General features: G+C 41.2%; 1 protein-coding gene across 4 annotated transcripts in view; it reads right to left on the bottom strand.

Moving 5' to 3' along the window:
- FUT8 (fucosyltransferase 8) overlaps window positions 1-21,969 on the bottom strand; it is a 285,280-nt gene that overhangs the window by 97,781 nt on the left and 165,530 nt on the right. Inside the window, exons 1-2 of one of the 4 annotated variants that reach the window (XM_074957029.1) lie at window positions 8,122-8,384; window positions 6,948-7,118 (exon numbers count right to left, since the gene is read on the bottom strand). The exons of 2 other annotated variants lie outside the window; for them this stretch is intronic. The gene's annotated coding sequence lies outside the window, so the exon portion shown is untranslated. Of the gene's footprint in view, window positions 1-6,947; window positions 7,119-8,121; window positions 8,385-21,969 lie in introns of those variants that run through there. One more of the 4 variants, XM_074957028.1, reaches the window with a different exon arrangement.

Raw genomic sequence — 21,969 nt, 5'->3', positions numbered from 1 at the left:
TCTTTACATTCATTTTAAGATCAACAGGCCCAGTTAAATTGAACCCAAGAGTCTGAAAAGAGTGGGCTGAGGAGCCCTCCTGCCCTCGGATGTTAATTTTTAATATATCTTGGCATACCGGGGAAATTCCAGAAGACTGGAAAAGTGCTATTTCCATACTGACATTCAAAAAGGGTTAGCAGGATGACCTGGATATTATAGGCGAGTTACCCTGACATCAACCTTAGGGAAAACAATGGAAAAACTGACATCATTTAGTCAAACGATGGGAATACAATTAATGCCTGTCAACATGGTTTCATGGAAAATACCTCATATAAAACCTGATTTTTGATATGATAAATTTGGTGGATCATGATAACTATGTTTTTAGATTTTTGTAGAGAACTTGACTTAGTATCACACCATATTCTGATTAAAAACATAGTGATATATAATATCAATAAAGCACACCTTAAATAGACAACAACTAGCTATCTAACATATCAAAAAAGTAGCTGTCAATGGGGAATCATAAGAACGGCCATACTGGGTCAGACCAAAGGTCCATCTAGCCCAGTATCCTATCTTCCAACAGTGGCCAATGCCAGGTGCTTCAGAGGGAATGAACAGAACAGTTAGTCATCAAGTGATCCATCCCCTGTCCCCCATTCCCAGCTTCTGGCAAACAGAGGCTAGGGACACCATCCCTGCCCATCCTGGCTAATAGCCATTGATGGACCTATAAGGGGGGATTTGACAGCTGCTTTCAACTACCTGAAAGGGGGTTCCAAAGAGGATGGATCTAGACTGTTCTCAGTGGTACCAGATGACAGAATAAGGAGTAATGGTCTCAAGTTGCAGAGGGGGAGGTTTAGGTTGGATATTAGGAAAAACTAATAGGAGGGTAGTGAAGGACTGGAACAGGTTACCTAGGGAGGTGGTGGAATCTCCTTCCTTAGAGGTTTTTAAGGTCAGGCTTAGCAAAGCCCTGGCTGGGATGATTTAGTTGGCGATTGGTCCTGCTTTGAGCAGGGGGTTGGACTAGATGACCTCCTGAGGTCCCTTCCAACCCTGATATTCTATGATTCTATCTTCCATGAACTTATCTAGTTCTTTTTTGAACCCTGTTATAGTCTTGGCCATCACAACATCCTTTGGCAAAGAGTTCCACAGGTTGACTGTGTGTTGAGAGTCATGAATGAATAGGGTGTTACTTGTTGAGTTTCGTAGGGATCAGTTCTGGCTCAATGCTATTCAGTATTTTTGTCATCAGTAATGTGGAAATAAATATAAAATCACTACTGGTAAAAAACTGTGGATGACACAAAGGTTGGCAAAGTTATAAAAAGTGATGAGGACTGGGCAGTCATACAGAGCCATTTGGGACACTTGGTAAGCTGGGCCCATTAAATAAAATGTATTTTAATCAACCAAATGCAAAGTTGCACATCTAAGAACAAAGAATGAAGTCAGTACCCATAGAATCTGGGACTGTATCTGGGAAACCAGTGACTCTGAAAAGGATTTTGGGTTCACAGTGGACAAGCAACTCAACATGAGCTCCCAGTGCAGTACAGTGGCAAAAAGGGCTAATGAAATCCTTGGATGTATGAATAGAAGTGGGAAAGGGATTTCACCTCTATAAATGGTATTGACAAGACCAATACAGGAATATTGTGTCCAGTTCTTGTGTGTCCATATTTTTAAAAGGATGTTGAAAAATTGGAGAAGGTGCAGAAGAGAGAGACAAAAATGATTTGAGTACTAGAGAAAATGCCGATAGTGAGAGACTTAAAGAGCTCAATCTGTTTAGCTTATCAAAAAGAAGATTGAGAGATGACTTAAAAGAGACTCTTCTGTCCGCTGGAGAAAGGCATAAGAACCAGTGGCCAAAAGTTAAAGACAGACTTCACATTAGAAATTTTTAATAATGATGGTATTGGAACGAACTACCCAGGGAACTGGTGGATTCGCCAACTCATGATGTCTTCAAATCAAGACAGGTGCCTTTCATAAAAATATTCCTTAGTGAAACATATTATTGGGCTAAATGCAAGGGAACTGAATGAAATTCTATGGCCTGTGTTGTACAGGTCAGACTAGATGATGTAATATCCCTTCAGGTCTTAAAATCTATGAAACATATGACTCTATGAATAACTAGTACAACATTATCTCAGCCTCCCTTCCCTCCACCCCCAATCATATCCCCTGCAAACATGGGTGCCTTTAATGGCCATTGGAAGATATTTGAAAATTCTAGCTAATAACCTTATGCTTGAAAAGGTAGTCTCAAGGTAAAAAGAGGCACTAAGTAAGTCTAAAATAAACTCAAAGAGTTGCATACTTTGTTAGCTGAGAAATAAGCCATCCTGTAAAACTCACTTGCACTAACCAGGCCTGAAAAATTCAGGAAGGGTTTTTTGGAGGTCATTAAGAACTCCATGGAGATCCCTTAACACAGTGAGTCTTAATATAGATTTGAGAGGAGCTGCTTCCTTGACCTAAACAAAGAGGGGCTGTTGTATTAATTTATATGGAATGTATTTGCCAAAGATATTAACGTGACTATGTAACTGTCCAACATTAAACAGTTGGAAACAAGGTTTGGGGTTTTGTATACACAGAGACCTCAGCCTGCTTAGTACCATGGTAAAGACCATTAAAAATCTTTTAAACCTTTCATAAAAGATACAGAAAAAGAAAGAAAAAACAGCTAAAGCATTTGAAATGTAATGTAATAAGCCAGGCTTTCACTTTAACAACATTAGATGGAGATAGATTTTAGAAGGAACCCTCCCACCCCCAGCCCCTATTCTGACAATCTATTACATGGGAACAACTGTCCTTTTTGGGAAAAAGAGAAAAAGTTAGTTGAGATGGACTGCAGCTGTTATTGTTGCTGCTGTTAAAGTCTGATCCGGTTTCTTGGAAAACAAAACAAGACAAACACACAGAAAAGGGGAGAGAAAAGAACAGCACAGATAGAAAATGCAGCTTCTGTCTCTGGTGTTGACTCTTACTTGCAATCTTACAGCTGAAAAAACACAGGCATGGCACTTGATCACCTTAGTCATTTCAAGACCTTGCAAACTTGTACCTCCATAGGGTTATTTAGGGTACTGCTTTTACAGTTGCCTCTCTTGCCACAGGCTGACAGCAGTGTTGTAAAATATACAGTGTAGGCCAGCTAAGCCAGATTTTTATTAGACGGGTGGGGGAAAGGAGAAGTATAGCTTTACCTCAGCTAATTTCCCCTCAAAAGTCTTATTTTAAGAACCCCAAAAGGCACGATGGGAGGAACAGCCCATCCCTTCTATGTTTTGTCCACCAATTAGGCTTAATTTCTGACACACCAAATTGCTGATTGATTTCCAGTCCCACACTTTTCTTGATCTTTACCCCATCTTTGAGTTAAAATTAGTAGGCCTTTTTGTTGGACTAATTTAGTCTGTCTCCCTTTTGCACCTTTTTCCACATTTATCATTGATTGGAACATTCTATAAGCTTTCACTCACTTCTCACAGTTGAGGTAACATTTCTAGACCCAATTATCACAACAAGGCCTATGAGGAATACTGACCAAATGTTTCAGAAATTACTGATAAATCAAAAAATTGCAGGCAGATGGAGTCCAAATTAGTCCTGGAGCTGGATTCAGATTAAGAATCTAAGAACAGTCATATAGGATCAGACCAATGGTCCATCTAGCCCAGTATCCTGCCTTCCAACAGTGGCTGATGCCAGATGCATCAGAGGGAGTGAACAGAACAGTTTTGAGTCATCCAGTCCCAGCTTCTGGAACTCAGAGGTTTAGAGACAGCCAAAAAAAGGAGATAGTCTTCAAGAGGAACATGAAAAATTATATATGGAGCCCTGCTTGTACCACATTACAAAACTTCTTTATCTGGCATTGAGGATATAAGCATTCATTCCCTACAGAAGGCACCATTGGGACTTTGAAGCACCAATAACAGAACTTAGCTAAGTGATTTAAAGACTAAAATGAGAATATTCTTCATCAGAACGCAGCTGACAAACTTTGATACACTGGCCCCTGCCACACACATCTGAAAAGGTGATTGCAGAAACAGCACCTTATGAATTAAGAGAGAAAATAATGGATTTCTGTTAGTGCACCTGCAACTGAAGAGGCCTGAACCAAAGTACTGACACTTTCTAGAGCTCAAACATAAAACTACTATAAAGTGGGTGCACAACTGGTTGAAAAATTGTACTTAAAGAACAGTTGTCAATGGTTTGCTGTCAAACTGGAAGGGTGTATGTGGCTGAGTCCAGCAGGGTAAGTCCAGCGTCCAGTACCATTCAATATTTTCATTAATGACTTGGATAATGGGGTGGAGATTATTTTTTATAAAATCTGCAGACGACATCAAGCTGGGAAGGGTTGCAAACACTTTGGAGGACAAGACTAGAACTCAAAAGGATATTGATAAATTACAGGATTAGTCTGAAATCAAAAAGATAAAATTTGGTAAAGACAAGCGCAAAGCTTTACGCTTAGGAAGAAAAAATTAGATGCACAAATACAAAATAGGAAATAACTGGCTAGGCAGAAGTACTGATGAAAAGGATCTGGGGGATTATAGTGAATCAAAAGTTGAGTATGAACCAACAATGTGATACAGTTGAGAAAAAGGCTAATATTTTGGGATGTACTAACAGGAGTCGTATTTAAGACATGGGAGGCAATTGTTTTACTCTGCTCAGCAGTGGTGAGGCCTCAGGTGAAGTACCATGCTCTGTTTTGGGCACCACACTTTAAGAAAGATGTGGACAAATTAGAAAGAGTCCAGAAGAGAGCAACAAACATTGTAAAAGGGTTTTGAAAATCCAGCCTAGGAGGAAAGGTTAAAAAAACTGGGCATGTTTGGTCTTGAGCAAAGAAGACGGCGGGGGGGACTTGATAACAGTGTTCATATGTTAAGAGTTGTTATAAAAAGGATGGTGATTAATTGTTCTCCATGTCCACTGAAGGTAAGACTGTCAGGGATAGTCTAGGGAAGGTATACATGGTCCTGCCTCAGTATGGGGATTTAAACTAGACGAGCTCTTAAGGTCCCTTCCTGCTCTATATTTCTATGATTCTATGTTGAGGTGCCTTGATGTGAGGCACCAATATCCAAAACACCAAACTTTAAAGATGCTGGGGTGTAGGGTACTGAGCTCCTGAGACATCACAGTGAGATCTGCAGAGGCACCAGAGTATTTGAACTTTTGAGGAGCTGGAACACCAAGACAACAAGTTACTGAGCTGCTGTGCTCTATAAACATTGGAGTCCTGAGCAGCCAAAATGCAGAACTCCACAGATATCAGTGCTCTGAGCCCCTGAGATGCTTCAGCTCTGCTCTCCACAGGCAACAGTGCACCCAGCTCTTTGACATGTCAAAGGCACAGGAATATAAATTACCACTGGTAGTGGATCAACCCTAAGGGTGAGAGAACTTAAATCTGCACTTGAGACACTTGGTGCCGAGTTTTTTGAAGCAACCAAGGTGCTTTGCTGCTCAACCCACCAATCACCACTGGCATTAAGGCTCTGAAAATCCCAGATACTGCTCTGTTCTGTTCAGAGGCACCAGAGTACCTAAGGTGACAAAGCACTGACCTCTGGATGTTCCAGAATTCTGAGGTTTGGAGCCATCAAGGTGCCAAATTTCCAAGGCACTGAGGTGTGAACCACCCATGTTGCCAGATTCAAATCTCTAGTGGCACAGAAGGTAAAATCCCAAATAGGCACCAGGGAACTCAAGGCACTTGAAGCACTGAGCTCCTGAAGAATGGAGTCCAATGAGCATCAGGATTCTCCATTCCCCATAAATATTATTACAGCACCCGATGTATATTGCTAAATTATTACGATTTATAATTTAAGTGCTGACTGTGTGGTCAGCACTGTACAAGATAGCTTTTATATAAGTGAAAAGAGATAATCAAAGTTTTGGTTTTTTCCTGTTTTTGCCTACTGGAAGGGAGGATTCATAGCCATCTTATTTAGTAGTAGTAGTAGTAACAACAGTCTAAAATGAACCAGGATGCAATATTTCACAGACGTCAACTGACTGTACAAGAATACAAATAATTTCCTTTTGGACTGTAATACAAATAATTTCCTTTTGGACATCATTCAGATAACCCTTTCGAATCTCTATCACAAGATTTGAAACATCAAAAAGTAGCAAATCCAGGCATTACTGTTAATAGTGCAAATGACATCTACTGTACAAATGTTTTAGAGACAAACTTACTTCAAACCAAAACTGAAGGGTAGAGCCAGCCACAGACTCAGAAAATAGGTACAGAACCAGCCAAAACAGGAACTGCTGAACTGGAAGGGAGGGAGTAAAATGGGACCAAGCTGGGGCCACCTTTACCCCTACACCCACCCCCAGAACCTCTCGGAACCCAGAACTGTGGAAACTAAACACACCCACAAACACACTGGTGCCTCCCCTCACCTGCCATGTGTACTTGAGAGAAAATGTAGAGAGGAGCCAGTCACAGACTCCAGCCAGTAGGGGCAGATGCAGCCAAAGCAGGGACCATTGATCCTCTGGACTTTCAGTAAATGTACAAGTTTGACTGGACTTTCTCTGCCCTTTGGTGACTAGTTGTTCATTCCAACCCTCTACTTCCTCCCAGTCTCTTCACCTCAGCTTCACTCCACATCTGCTTCTCTTACCCTCTTTCTCCTCACTCTGTCCCTCTCACCCACTTCCCTTCCCTATCCTAAGTAAACCCACCCCAAATAAAAATCAAGGAACGAACATGTTTGGCTTAATGGAAAAAAACATGAGACGATATGAGGGAATACAACCCATTCAGGGGGAAAAAATATGACAGAACAGAAGAGAAAGAAAAACATTTGCAGACAAAATGGAGGAAGGAAAATCAACATCAAAGAGAGATTGGAAAGATTAGATAACCCCACTCTTCACATTACCTTTCTAAACTACATAAACATCTTCCATGGTTCAACTTTAATTGATTTCAGTAAAAAATATTTTCTCTGTAGCTTTCTTGTATATTGCTCTCCTCTCATCGCTTCTCTGTTCTTCCTTTTATTTGTCACTTAGTTCCTCCAGTCTCCCTTTGTCCTCCCCAACTTGTTTCCCTGTTAATAACAAGTTATCAGTACTGAGGGAACCATAACATTGAAATGATCTTCTACAATAAGGAATTAAGAGAACAGCTATTGAGTGATCAGATGCTTCTCCAAATAAAACTTTAGAGTTGCAAAACTGACTTGAAAATATCATGAGAAAAGCCTCTCGGAGTTTTGGTACTTTCATTTCTGGCAGGAACTAGAAAGTGTAGAAAGGAGCAAAGATTAAATAATGAACAACAATGTATATAAAACTTTTCAAACTTTACAAATGTCTTGATTTGGACAACAGGATAAAGTTCAAGTTAATTTTTATTTTCTTCTGATGATACAGCAAAAGATCAAAACTAATTGGTAAATAATTAAACAAGCTCAGTGGTCTATAAACATGTACCACGGACATGCTGGAACACTTTACAATAGATAGAAATGTCCTGAAGACTGTAGTTTGTGGTTAAATGCATATAAAAATTAAATGTTTTTTATCTTGCAGGATTAAAAACAAGATTTTTAAGCCATATGGGAAAGGAAGATTTAGTCAATATCTCAGTGAGCGTTAAATATAAATAAGTGATTATTAATTTGACCTTCAATTTCTAATGCTTTTTAAAATTTGATTCAACAGCTAGAAATTTTTCAAAAAATGCAGCCAAAAAACATTGTACTTCCAGAAATTTGGGATAGCATCAAATAGTTTTACACTTACAGTACAGAAAATTTTTCTAAATGTTGATGTTACAAGTAAGAGCATAATAAATAACCTTAAGATATGCACCCTTTTATCTCTCACATTATCCTCTTAACAGAATACAATAGGTGGTAGAGAGGATGAAGCAAAGCATATATGATGAGGAAGTGCAAAGCAAGATAATGTTTTATTGTCTTCAAATGAAAATTGGCAATGCATCACTCAGGAGATGGGACACAGTTTTGAAGCTTAATTTTAACTTGCCAGCTTCCAAAAACATTTTTCTGCTTTGAAGCTTTTCAGTCTTCTACTGTACTCACTCACCCAATGATTTTCCCCATGATGAATAGACTCTTCTGAGACAGTAATTTTCCTCAGTGATCAAAAGAATAATCTTAAAAACGTGCTTATATAGTAGTCAGGGACTGGCAGCCAGTAGGACTGGTAAGATGGCTGTCAGTTCTTCACCAAACTCTGGTAACAGATGTCTGAAGCTTCAACAGATGTTTTAAACAAAGCTTCAAAACCAGGCAATCTGTTAAGGTTTGATAAAACTTCTCTGGTATAAATGGTGACATTCACTTGACCAACATCTCAGACCACTCTAGATGTCTATTGTTCTTCAGTTGTTCTGTTCAATGTCCTGTATCTAAATAGGAAAAAAATTAGAAGCAGGAAATACTGTTTCCAAGTACAAATTCTTTTAATGTTTTATTATAAGACCACTATCTATTAGTGACTTATTTGAACTTATTAAATCTATTTGGATTGACAGTTGAAAATCTGAAGATCACCGCAAATAAAAGTATTGTATGTTGATGTGCATTCCCAAGAACCCATAATTTAAATGGTTCAATAGTCTGCTTCTTCAATTCTGTCTTAGTTTTTGTCACAGATATTTTTCTTAAAAGATATTGCTGTTCCAGCAACAACATCAACTCGATTAAAGACACTATGGCTCATTGATTAGAATACAAATGCATAATATGACTGCAGCTGACTAAAGGCTTTGCTACATAGTAAATAAAAACATAGTACTTTTACAGCATTTTGCATCAGTAGCTCTCAAGGCTTTATAAAAGAGTTGTATTATTCCCATTGTATAAATGGTGAATTGAGACACATAAAGGTTAAACGACTTGCCCAAGATCATTAAGCATGTCAGTGATAGAACCCAGAATAGAACACAGGTCCCCTGACTCACAGTCCTACATGCACTATATACTTCCTCCATAAGGCAAGTTTCTCCAAAAGAAAAAGTCTACTGTGTATATTCAAACTTTGCCAGAATATAAGCAACTAAATATTTCAGAAAGCTGCTGCACAGAAGCATATGTCATCCAGTAATGTAAAATAATCATTATGATCATACTACCTATAGCTATCTTCCGTTACAAAAATTGCCTTTTGGATCATCATCAAATAAATAAGACCATTTTTCAATAAGGATAAAAGTGGTGCTGGAGTATTTCCACCAAAAACTTTAGGCCCAATATCTAGACAGTTTGTTATACTTGGTGCAAATATAATTTGTTTTAGTGACAATATAAAAGGAAGGAAGGAAAAAGTCCAATAAGAGCTTAGATACACCATAAGATGCACTTGAAGCATGCATGGCAAAGCTCATATTACCAATGTGGAGGCAATTCCTTACATTTGCATCTGTGATGATTACTGGTCCCTGAGGATCCAGGAAAGGCACTCCTATGGAAAGATCATGAGGATGCTTCCATCATATTAGGAAGACCTGGAGTACTGAAGTTGGGATGCTCTTAGCCTGTAGGACCTTCATGTGGGGTTCACTGAGATAGGAGGAGGAGAAGCAGGGCCAAATGTGCTTCCTAGCCTACCAACCAAATCTATGAAGGGTTACATGACACAAAGCATCTGGAGGATCTGTTTGATCAGATAGCCATCTGATTTCCCAATGTGAGCGACTGAAAGAAAGGCCTTCTTAATTCTAGGGTAGGTTGAAGACAATTCAAGTGGACCTAATTTCTGGGAGAGGACAAGTTCACTCTCCTTGATATTTGTTTATTTTAAAAAAAGTCCCAGGCAATTAAGCAGCTCCACTGACTTCTGAACTCCGCCCCCAAGTCTCCAGAATTGACAGAGCCTTTCAAGACACTTTCTCAGAGTCCTCTATAAGATAAGACACGACTTGCTCTATAAGCAAGTGAGCTGGGGAGGCTCTTCCTCTCTTGGAAGCACCCACCCACCTCAGAGCTTTCTTGCCACAGATCGATGTCACTCCATAGTCCATGCAATGCATTGCTTGCTACTTCAATCCTACTGTCACTGGCCAAAGCTGCAGGAACCTGTCTCACCATGAAGGTTTCAGTGTTGTTGTAGCCATGCTAATTCCAGGATATTAGAGAGTCAAGGTGGGTGAGGTAATATGTTTTTATTGGATCAACTTCTGCTGCTGAAGAAACAAGCTTTTGAACATTCACCTTGAAGAAGCAGATAACTGAGGCTAAGAAAGAAGGTGCTGCTGATAGGAAGGATTCTGCCAAAAGTCTAGAAACCAGGTAGAGGGTGGAGCTGACTTCAACAGTGTAATAAGGTGCAACAGCTCAGTGTGGGCTCCTCACACAATGCAAATTTGATAGCAACTGTAACACAGTACAGCAAAAGAGAACACAAGAAAACTATGAGTGTCAACACAACAATATATTGCAAAAGGGAACTCAGGGACAGAATAGGAGGCAGGGAGATTGGGAAGTACTCATTCACTCTTAAGAAAATTAGAAATGACAGAAAAGTAATCATGCAAGCTTTTCTCCTTCCATCCTCCCATTATGTAGTCTTCTAGATAACACAGTGGCAGACTTACTTGCCCTTCTCAAGTCATGCATGATCCTCTTTACTGATTCAAACAGAGTTCAAGGAATACTATAATCTCTGCAGCCTAATAATGATGTAGTGTTACATAAAATTTTGATTATTTCTCACTCAACTTCCTTCATTTTTACCTTCAAAAAGGGTCTATGAAACTTATAGTAATAATAATAAGTGGTCATGATCTGGCAAGTGTTCATTCAATTCTACTGAATTCTTCCTGGAAATAGAACAGTAAGTACTCAATTTATAAGGAAGTCAGTTTTGCAAATATTTTGTAGTATGGGGATTGTCTGGGTCACTTTACAAATAAAACCAGATTTGTCCATATCAGTGTTATCTATAAACATGTAAAACTGTATATCTATCCCAAATGTTACAGATGATGAGATTAATTGTGTGCATAGTTTCTGATAGACAGAATAAAATGCCTTTTGTATTCATCTTCTGCCAGGCTAATATGCTCTTGTAGCATTTTAGAGACTCACAAACAATCTTTATTGAGCACCATATTGACAGAAGAAAAAACACAGTAACTTTTCACTCAGGTGCTTCCAAAGGCAATGAAGCAAAGCAAGTGCGTAAAGCTGCATGAACCTATTATAAATCGTAAGAAGAAATGCCATACGCAGGAGTGCAAACAATTCCCAAAGGGGACAAAACCAGCAAACTGGGAAGATCTGACACAAACATGAAAGTCACAGAACTACATGAAAACAAATATTAGAAAACTATGAAAAAGAGAGGATTGTTTTAACTTGTGCTACCACATAAGCACAATTGATAAATGAACCTAAAGGGCAACCTTGCCAACACTACCAAGCAAATTTTTACAAAAGTATGAACCATTCTTGATTGATCTCTGTTATAAATTATGTACAAGAAGCTACATTAGAAGAGTGTTATTTAGGTTGTAAAGTTAGGAAACTATTTATGGTTGTCTATGCAACCTTAATTTAGCCATTATGCGTTCTACCTGCACACTAAATGAGGCAGTGTTCCCATGGAAAAAAATCATATGTGATCATGTAATTAAAGATGACAATGCATATGCACAAGGGGGCCAAATTAAGGTTACCTGGGCAACCATAAGCCTTGCATTTCTTAACTTTTGAGTACTTGGCTTTATTACCTATTTATGTTATTTTAATGTAGTTGTTTTGTATGTAATTTCCTAGGGCTCTTTAAAAGACAAAGGTAAAAATCAAATTTTATTATGTACAACTTCTACAAACTTCCTATCATGAATCATCAGCAGGCTTTGAACCCTGCACCTTCAGCACTACAGTACAGATTTTTACACTTCAGCTCCAGGAGAAACTCCACTCCCAGGGCCGGCTCCAGGCACCAGCGTTCCAAGCAGGTGCTTGGGGCGGCAGTTAGAAAGGGGCGACAGTTCCTCCGGCTGCGGCAGCAATTCGGCAGCAGCTTCTCTGTTCTGCCCGGCAGTCTTTTTTCACTGCTTGGGGCGGCAAAAACTGTAGAGCCGGCCCTGTCCACTGCATTGGCAGCTGGGGAAGATTGTTTTCCCAGAGTGACAGGAAAAGTTGCTGGCACTGTGTACTGGGTGCAAGGGGTGGTCGGGGGGGGATCTGATTCAGCTCGCTCTCATTTCCCCACCCCAACACGATGGAGAACTCTTGCCCCATGTGGTGCCTTCAGAGGGGTAAATAAATAACTGGTGCCAGGTGCTGGGATGGGGAGGGGAAAGGAAAGGAGGGATAGAAGCAAACCTGCCTTGACTTTCTCTCCCCTCACCTCACTGGTAGATGAGGAAGCTTCTGTCCCACTTGGTGCACTAGGATGAGGGGAGGGGACTGTATGCTGGGGTCTCATGCTGCATCCGGAGAGAATGATGTGGGGGTTTGTTTGGGGAAAGCCCACCCTGGCTCTCATCACACTCCTTTCTCCCTCCCCACCCCACTTACAGCTGCTGTGGCAGTTCCCAGCATTCCCAGTGCAGTGGCTGCTGCTTTTACAACTCAGCTAAATTTGCATAGAATTTCACAGGACAAAGAAATGTTACTGCTATAGCCTCAGAGGTTTCTCCCTTCTGAATATCAAAGGCCTTCTGCAAATAATAGAAGTGGGGAGGTTTCTCAAAGAAAAGGTCACAAGAACCCTTTATAATGGAAAACGTTAGGTAATCTAAATATAGGAATAACTACCAGCACTAAGCCCCAGTTTTCTTCAGTATCCAAATGTATACTTTCTCGTTCCAATCACCACCAATCCCTGGGGGACCCCACTCAGTCTCTTTTCATATTGACAATTAGTTTCTGATATCTACACTTTGCTTCCTAGCTTTTAAATACTTTCAAAGCTCCTTGACAAGAACTTACCTTTCACCCCATGGTAACCAAATTACCTTCAGACCTTAACAGATATAGATATAATTTATTTCATACATGACACTACCAAAATCACCAAGATAAGCTACAATGATTCTGCAGAATATTATCCAGGAACCTTACAGAACCTAAGGTCAGAAAATCAAAAGGGCTATAGAAATACTGTTTTGTACATTCTGTTAGTGTGTATTATCTTTTAGGCTACAACGTACTTCTGTATGACTATACCATACTATTGTTTTAGCATTCAACCAGTGAACTGGAGAATAAGAAGGGGATGCAAAATATAAAAATAAAGTCTCTCTCTCTCTCTCTCTCTCTCTCTCACACACACACACACACACACACAGCATAGAAAAAGAAAACTGAGAAGGAACAAAGAGGAAAGTGACAGAACATGACAGGAGAAAAATATGAATTGAAAATGTTTTTTTTAATGGCAACTGTGCTAGGCATAGCACAAGGAGTCACACATGTTCCACAGAATGCCAGCCTATCAATCCATCAAAAAGGGGCACTCCAACAACAACAAAAAGTGTGGCAACTAGGCAAAAGTAATCATGTCACCTTCCCCACCCCTCACCATGGTGAATGGCACAGCTGGATACAATACTGAATCATCTACAATCCCAGGAACCGTCCTCCCACAAATTCACAATCCTCCTGACTAAGGGCTTGTCTACACAAGAAAGTTTTACTAGTTATAATGTATAGTTAAACAGATATAGTTATACGAGTTGTGACCCAAGAATCCCATAATGCTACCTTGCAAAAGGAGTCTATAGGGGTTACAGGGTTCTCTCCTCAGTCTGGCATATACATTCTAGTTCAGCAAAGAATGTCATGTGACATCTCAAAATAAAAATGGTGTCACACTAGTCATCAATATGATTGTGAACTCGTGTATGAATGTTATACACAGAGTTATGTACGTACGCTGCACATTATGTTCTTTAGGTTTGGGGTCTAGTCACCAGAAAAGGTGAAAAACAGGTTTTTTTGGTCAGACAAGAAATGTTAATCTATCTGGTTGTTTACATGTAAACTAACTATTGTATGGTTCACAATGGTCTCGTCTCATCAGTCTAATCTGAATGCTAATGAAGAATTGTAAAAACTTCCAAAGAAAAGTAATAGGAAGATGCAAGGGTGGGGGAGAAAACCCTAGCTTGAGGTGCACATCAAAGATTTGTTACATTTGAGGGACACAAAATACCCTGTCATCCTTCACTTAGGAGGTAAATGGACAGCACGTTTTCTTAATGAAAGAGGAGTCTCAACCAGACTGGAGAGAGCTTTGGGTGAGAAAATCTTCTTTAGACAGGACAGTAACTCGTCCTAAGAGAAAGGTTGTATAAGTCCGGACATAAGGTAAAGATGCATCATGGTATGCAGGAATAGAGGCCTTGGTGTGTGTGTATCAGTGTGAATGAGGGTCGCTGAAAGACGTCCAGAGCACCCTGCGAAGCCAAAAGGCTTGTGACCGGGGCTGTCTCTAACACAAGCCCAGTGGACAACCCCTCAGTACCAGTACATTAACCTTTTTGGGGGCGGCAACACAGTTCCCCAGCACCGCTCTGTATCTGATCTTGCTGCACAATCAATAAGTTTGGATGGCATAAGCCCAAAAGGGACAGATAGCCTCACGGGCAGTCCTCCTCCGATACCCCAATAGAGATTTCAAATGGTCTCTTACCTCTATTGTGGTGCCATGGGGTTCGAAGGGGAACGGTCCGCAGCAGCTGCCGTTGTCTCTGCAGGCGTTGCCATCCCGGATGAGCCCCCAAATTGTCAGAGAAAAACATAGTTCTCACTCTCAGGTTGGGTGCAGCAAGTCAGATACACTTTATTATCTCAAGCAATTGCACAGAGGGAGGGAGTGCACTAGGACACAGGGTTTCCCCCACCTAGGCAGGTCTCTCCAAGATAAACAATTAGAGCAAGTATTTATACCCTTCCCCACTATAGTCTTGAAAATGCCCCACATCTGGTCTCAAGCATAAAGAGAAACAAAGTTATAAAAATATACATTAAATGTGAATGCACCCTATTGGGGCACAGCAGAGAAGTGGGGGCTGTTAAGGAAGTCAAGTAAGTTTATCTGGTTCCATTTCTCTGCTTTTTCATTGGTATTAATGGATGCAGCAGGTAGGCAGAGTTGTAAGAAAAAATAACTAGTGCGTTAGTAGCCCTGTCCTTGTTTCCTTTTTTCAGCATCTGGTGCCACACTAAATTAGATGCCTCTTGACGTCTGACTCTCTTTCTCCAGTTCTACTCAGACTACAGCCTTCCTGTTTTTTAAACAAATTAAAAACAAAGATGAAAGCAAAAGACCTGTCACCTCAAGGGATTACGCTCAGACACAAAGGGGTCAAAGGTGTAAACAGCTCTTAGATGTGACAGAAACCATCTAAATTCTGCAGTATCCCACTACTTCAGGCTGCAGTAGATTTCTCCTCAGCAGCAGCAACGTTTTGGTTCGACATTTCATCATCAGAAGCTGTACTGGAATACACAGGCACCCCTGTGACATCACATTCTTGTGCACCAGTAATGGTAAGGATATCATTTTTTATAGTAGTCTCTGATGTTTTCACTGGTGACTCCACATTCCCATTGCTTCATGGGATGGTCAAACTACCAATGATGAGAAAAAATTCTGAATTCTTCAGAAACAAGTTGGGGTCTATTGTTAGCAAATACAGTGTCCACAATCCCATATCTTGCAAAATCTTTCATTTGCTCATCACTTCCTAACTCTCATATCAGGCAGAAAGAAAAGGAGTACTTGTGGCACCTTAGAGACTAACCAATTTATTTGAGCATAAGCTTTCGTGAGCTACAGCTCACTTCATCGGATGCATACTGTGGAAAGTACAGAAGACGTTTTTATACACACAAACCATGAAAAAATGGGTGATCATCACTACAAAAGGTTTTCTCTCCCCCCACCCCATTCTCCTGCTGCTGGTAATAGGTATCAGGCAGAGTATTCCAGAAGTTGGAATAGTAAGGTTTTCCTTGAGGGTAAATAAATTCACTGCAATCGCCTTCCACACCCTGATAAGAAGCTCATGTATCATTAGAGTCCCGCTATTGGTTGGCACAAGAGTGACATCTTTCACACTTTTACATATAGGACCACAATTGTGCATTCATTCCCAGACAGTAAATAAATCTTGAACCTAACTCATTCTTCAGTTCCACTAATCAATTCTACATTAGTCCATGGCAGATACTTTAATGCAGATAAGAGCAACGTGGACGCAGCTCTAACTTGAGACAGATGAGTCTGGTCTCCAGAGATCCTTATGTTGGTTGGGGATAGTCAGAGCACAGCAAGCTCTGAGCACATCTCCTGACCCTCCCTCCCCCCTGAATTAAGGGTTGCAGGAGGAAGACACAGGAGCCAGCTGAACCAGCCTGTGCTGACTGGGAATCCTAAGAATCTCCTGCAGGGGACTTGAAGGGATTAAATGTATTTACAGAAGTGGGAATCTGCTCTGATAGCTATAGAAAGGTTTTGCCAAATTTTTGTGCTACTAATCTGGATAGAAGAAGGCCACAGAAGGTAACTGAGGGATTTTATGAACAAATGAACAATTGGTTTACCTTGTTTTTCTGCTTAGTTCAATACATGGCTTAATGGATGAAAAGACCCAGCTTTTCGCAACCAAAGCAAAACAAGTTGGTTTGTTCATCAATAAGGGGGAGACAAATATATATATAACTATCAATATCCCAAAAGCAACTATCAGAGTAGACGGAAAAACACTAGAAGTATGTCATTTTACCTATCTAGGGAGTGAGATGTGCAATGATCGTTACACCATGCTAGATGTCAAGCAACAAATAGCAAATCACTTATATCAACCTGAAAAGTAACATTACTGACATTTACACAAATATATAAATTTTTAACACCAGCATCGTGTGTCTCCTTTTGATGGAGCAGAGTCATGGAAATCTACAACTGAAACTGATAATAACTCATTCCAAAGTAAATTTCTGCAAAAGATCTTCAGCGTTCACTTCAGAATTAATTGCAACATCAGAAATTCTAAGGAGAGCAAACCAACCTATACCATCAAACGTGGTAAGAATATGATGATAGACATTTAGGATATGCTTTAAAGATGCTACCAACATGACTTCCACTTCAAGTGATAATATGGATACCATCTGGAAAAAGGAAAAAAAGGCGACCAAGAGAAACATTTCACAAAGAGAAAGAAACCAAATCCATCAACATGACATTCAGAAGCCTAAACAGACTAACAAAAGACCAAAATAAGTGATGGAAACTGATGGATACTCTGCGCATCTAAGGTTGCGGGCGGATAAAGAAGAATATAGATAGTGTTCTCAGAGTACTTGCAAGATTATAATCTATTTTAGACAGTGAAATGGAAACAGTTTAGGTATATCAAGGTATTGAGAAGCAAACAAACAAATAAAGGAAAATGTTATTCTTGTGTAATTTTAAATGCTATGTGCTACTGATAGGAAAGGACAGTACTATCATCATGGCTAGCCATCCATCACAAGACTAACACCCCATAAATTAAGGTCAAATAGTTTGCAAGAGGGAAGAAAAAATATTTTTATATGTTTATAATTACCATTGATATATTTCAGTGGCAATCAATGGATCAAAGTACTGAATTCTAGCTTTGACCAATATCAGATAGAGAGGCTATATTTAAGAGTTCATACATGGAGAAAGAATACTCCTCCTTCAGTATGGTGGTCGGGGACTCTCTCCTCAGGGGGACTGAGTTATCTATCTGCCGCCCCGACTGGGAAAACCAGGAAGTCTGCTGCTTGCCAGGAGCTAGGATTCACGATCTGACGGAGAGACTGCCGAGACTCATCAATCGCCCTCGGATCGCTACCCCTTCCTGCTTCTCCACGTGGGCACCAATGACACTGCCAAGAATGACCTTGAGCAGATCACTGCAGACTACGTGGCTCTGGGAAGAAGGATAAAGGAGTTTGAGGTGCAAGTGGTGTTCTCGTCCATCCTCCCCGTGGAAGGAAAAGGCCTGGGTAGAGACCATCAAATCGTGGAAGTCAACGAATGGCTACGCAGGTGGTGTCGGAGAGAAGGCTTTGGATTCTTTGACCATGGGATGGTGTTCCAAGAAGGAGGAGTGTTAGGCAGAGATGGGCTCCACCTAATGAAGAGAGGGAAGAGCATCTTCGCAAGCAGGCTGACTAACCTAGTGAGGAGGGCTTGAAACTAGGTTCACCGGGGGAAGGAGACCAAAGCCCTGAGGTAAGTGGGGAAGTGAGATACTGGGAGGAAGCATGAGCAGCAGAGCGCGAGAGGGGAGGGCTCCTGCCTCACACTAAGAAAGCAGGACAAACAGCAAGTTATCTCAAGTGCCTATACACAAACGCAAGCATTGGAAACAAGCAGGGAGAACTGGAAGTCCTGGCACAATCAAGGAATTATGATGTGATTGGAACAACAGAGACTTGGTGGGATAACTCACATGACTGGAGTACTGTCATGGATGGATATAAACTGTTCAGGAAGGACAGGCAGGGCAGAAAAGGTGGGGGAGTTGCGTTGTATGTAAGAGAGCAGCATGACTGCTCAGAGCTCAAGTATGAAACTGCAGAAAGATTAAGTTTAGAAGTATGAGCAACAAGGGTGATGTCGTGGTGGGAGTCTGCTATAGACCACTGGACCAGGGGGACGAGGTGGACGAGACTTTCTTCCAGCAACTCCCGGAAGTTACTAGATCGCAGGCCCTGGTTCTCATGGGTGACTTCAATCACCCTGATATCTGCTGGGAGAGCAATACAGCGGTGCACAGACAATCCAGGAAGTTTTTGGAAAGTGTAGGGGACAATTTCCTGGTGCAAGTGCTGGAGGAACCAACTAGGGGCAGAGCTCTTCTTGACCTGCTGCTCACAAACCGGGAAGAATTAGTAGGGGAAGCAAAAGTGGATGGGAACCTGGGAGGCAGTGACCATGAGATGGTCGAGTTCAGAATCCTGACACAGGGAAGATAGGAGAGCAGCAGAATACGGACACTGGACTTCAGAAAAGCAGACTTTGACTCCCTCAGGGAACTGATTGGCAGGATCCCCTGGGAGAATAACATGAGGGGGAAAGGAGTCCAGGAGAGTTGGCTGTATTTTAAAGAATCCTTATTGAGGTAACAGGGACAAACCATCCCGATGTGTAGAAAGAACAGTAAAAATGGCAGGCGACCAACTTGGCTTAACAGTGAAATCCTTGCTGATCTTAAATACAAAAAAGAAGCTTACAGAAGTGGGAGATTGGACAAATGACCAGGGAGGAGTATAAAAATATTGCTCAGGCATGCAGGAGTGAAATCAGGGAGGCCAAATCACACCTGGAGTTGCAGCTAGCAAGAGATGTAAAGAGTAACAAGAAGGGTTTCTTCAGGTATTTTAGCAACAAGAAGAAAGTCAAGGAAAGCGTGGGCCCCTTACTGAACGAGGGAGGCAACCTAGTGACAGAGGATGTGGAAAAAGCTAATGTACTCAATGCTTTTTTTGCCTCTGTCTTCACGAACAAGGTCAGCTCCCAGACTACTGCACTGGGCAGCACAACATGGGGAGGAGGTGACCAGCCCTCTGTGGAGAAGGAAGTGGTTCGGGACTATTTAGAAAAGCTGGATGAGCACAAGTCCATGGGGCCGGATGCGCTGCATCTGAGAGTGCTAAAGGAGTTGGCGGATATGATTGCAGAGCCATTGTCCATGATCTTTGAAAACTCATGGTGATTGGGGGAGGTCCCAGACAACTGGAAAAAGGCTAATGTATTGCCCATCTTTAAAAAAGGGAAGGAGGAGGATCCTGGGAACTACAGGCCAGTCAGCCTCACCTCAGTCCCTGGAAAAATCGTGGAGCAGGTCCTCAAGGAATCAATTCTGAAGCACTTAGAGGAGAGGAGTGATCAGGAACAGTCAGCATGGATTCACCAAGGGCAAGTCATGCCTGACTAATCTAATTGCCTTCTATGACGAGATAACTGGCTCTGTGGATGAGGGGAAAGCAGTGGACGTGTTGTTCCTTGACTTTAGCAAAGCTTTTGACACGGTCTCCCACAGTATTCTTGCCAGCAAGTTAAAAAAGCATGGGCTCGATGAATGGACAAAAGGTGGATAGAAAGTTGGCTAGATTGTCGGGCTCAACGGGTAGTGATCAATGGCTCCATGTCTAGTTGGCAGCCGGTATCAAGTGGAGTGCCCCAAGAGTCGGTCCTCGGGCCGGTTTTGTTCAATATCTTCATAAATGATGTGGAGGATGGCGTGGATTGCACCCTCAGCAAGTTTTCAGATGACACTAAAGTGGGTGGAGAGGTAGATATGCTGGAGGGTAAGGATAGGATACAGAGGGCCCTAGACAAATTAGAGGATTTTGCCAAAAGAAATCTGATGAGGTTCAACAAGGACAAGTGCAGAGTCCTGCACTTAGGATGGAAGAATCACATGCACCGGTACAGACTAGGGACCGAATGGCTAGGCAGCAGTTCTGCAGAAAAGGACCTAGAGGTTACAGTGGACGAGAAGCTGGATATGAGTCAACAGTGTGCCCTTGTTGCCAAGAAGGCCAATGGCATTTTGGGATGTATAAGTAGGGGCATTGCCAGCAGATGGAGGGACGTGATCGTTCCCCTCTATTCGACATTGGTGAGGCCTCATCTGGAGTACTGTGTCCAGTTTTGGGCCCCACACTACAAGAAGGATATGGAAAAATTGGAAAAAGTCCAGCGGAGGGCAACAAAAATGATTAGGGGGCTGGAATACATGACTTACGAGGAGAGGCTGAGGGAACTGGGATTGTTTAGTCTGCAGAAGAGAAGAATGGGGGGGGATTTGAGAGCTGCTTTCAATTACCTGAAAGGGGGTTCCAAAGAGGATGGATCTAGACTGTTCTCAGTGGTAGCAGATGACAGAACGAGGAATAATGGTCTCAAGTTGCAGTGGGGGAGATTTAGGTTGGATATTAGGAAAAACTTTTTCACTAGGAGGGTGGTGAAGCACTGGAATGTGTTACCTAGGGAAGTGGTGGAATCTCCTTCCTTAGAAGTTTTTAAGGTCAGGCTTGACAAAGCCCTGGCTGGGATGATTTAGTTGGGGATTGGTCCTGCTTTGAGCAGGGGGTTGGACTAGATGACCTCCTGAGGTCCCTTCCAACCTTGATATTCTATGGTTCTATGGCTAATGTTTTTTCCCCCACACATAATACTGTTGAAAGGACCAGAGGAAATAAAGGACAGTACTTCTTCCAGAGTAGCAGCCGTGTTTAGTCTGTATTCGCAAAAAGAAAAGGAGTACTTGTGGCACCTTAGAGACTAACCAATTTATTTGAGCATAAGCTTTTGTGAGCTACAGCTCACTTCTCTAAGGTGCCACAAGTACTCCTTTTCTTTTTACAGTACTTCTGATTCTTTCAATCCCACTTTCCCTTCCTACACTCAGAAAAAAATTCAACGTTTTAGGATACTTTTCCTAAATGTATAATACTCTCAGAAGCATTAGGAAAAACGTCAATAGGTTAGGTAGTTGCCTTCAAAATTAGTGTCTTTAATCTAAAAAAATGACAGCTTCAGACTTCTGGACTTCTTTCCAAATCTAGTCTATATGCCTTTTCTTCAAAAGACGTTCTTACAACAGATTGGTTATCTGACCTAATTATACAGGTATCTGAAGTCATATTAGATAGTCTATCACATGCTATGATTAGCTCACAAAATGTACAATTAACTAATACAATTTTAAATAATATAATATAGATATCCGATTGATATTGATGAGGAAGACAAACTACATACTTGTCCAGGTCAGGAAGGGATAAATGGTCAGTCCTAGAAATGTGAACTGTCAATCCTGCCCCACAAAACCTGCCATCAGTATCAATGCTTGAGGGAACAAAAAAGGCAGAAATAGAACCTCAGAGCAGAGCTGTCTTGACACAGGGATACTGGATCTGAAGC

Source organism: Natator depressus, chromosome 6 (genome assembly GCF_965152275.1).
Source record: "Natator depressus isolate rNatDep1 chromosome 6, rNatDep2.hap1, whole genome shotgun sequence".
NCBI classification, from domain to species: domain Eukaryota; kingdom Metazoa; phylum Chordata; order Testudines; family Cheloniidae; genus Natator; species Natator depressus.
This window is presented reverse-complemented; position numbering and strand designations above follow the sequence as displayed.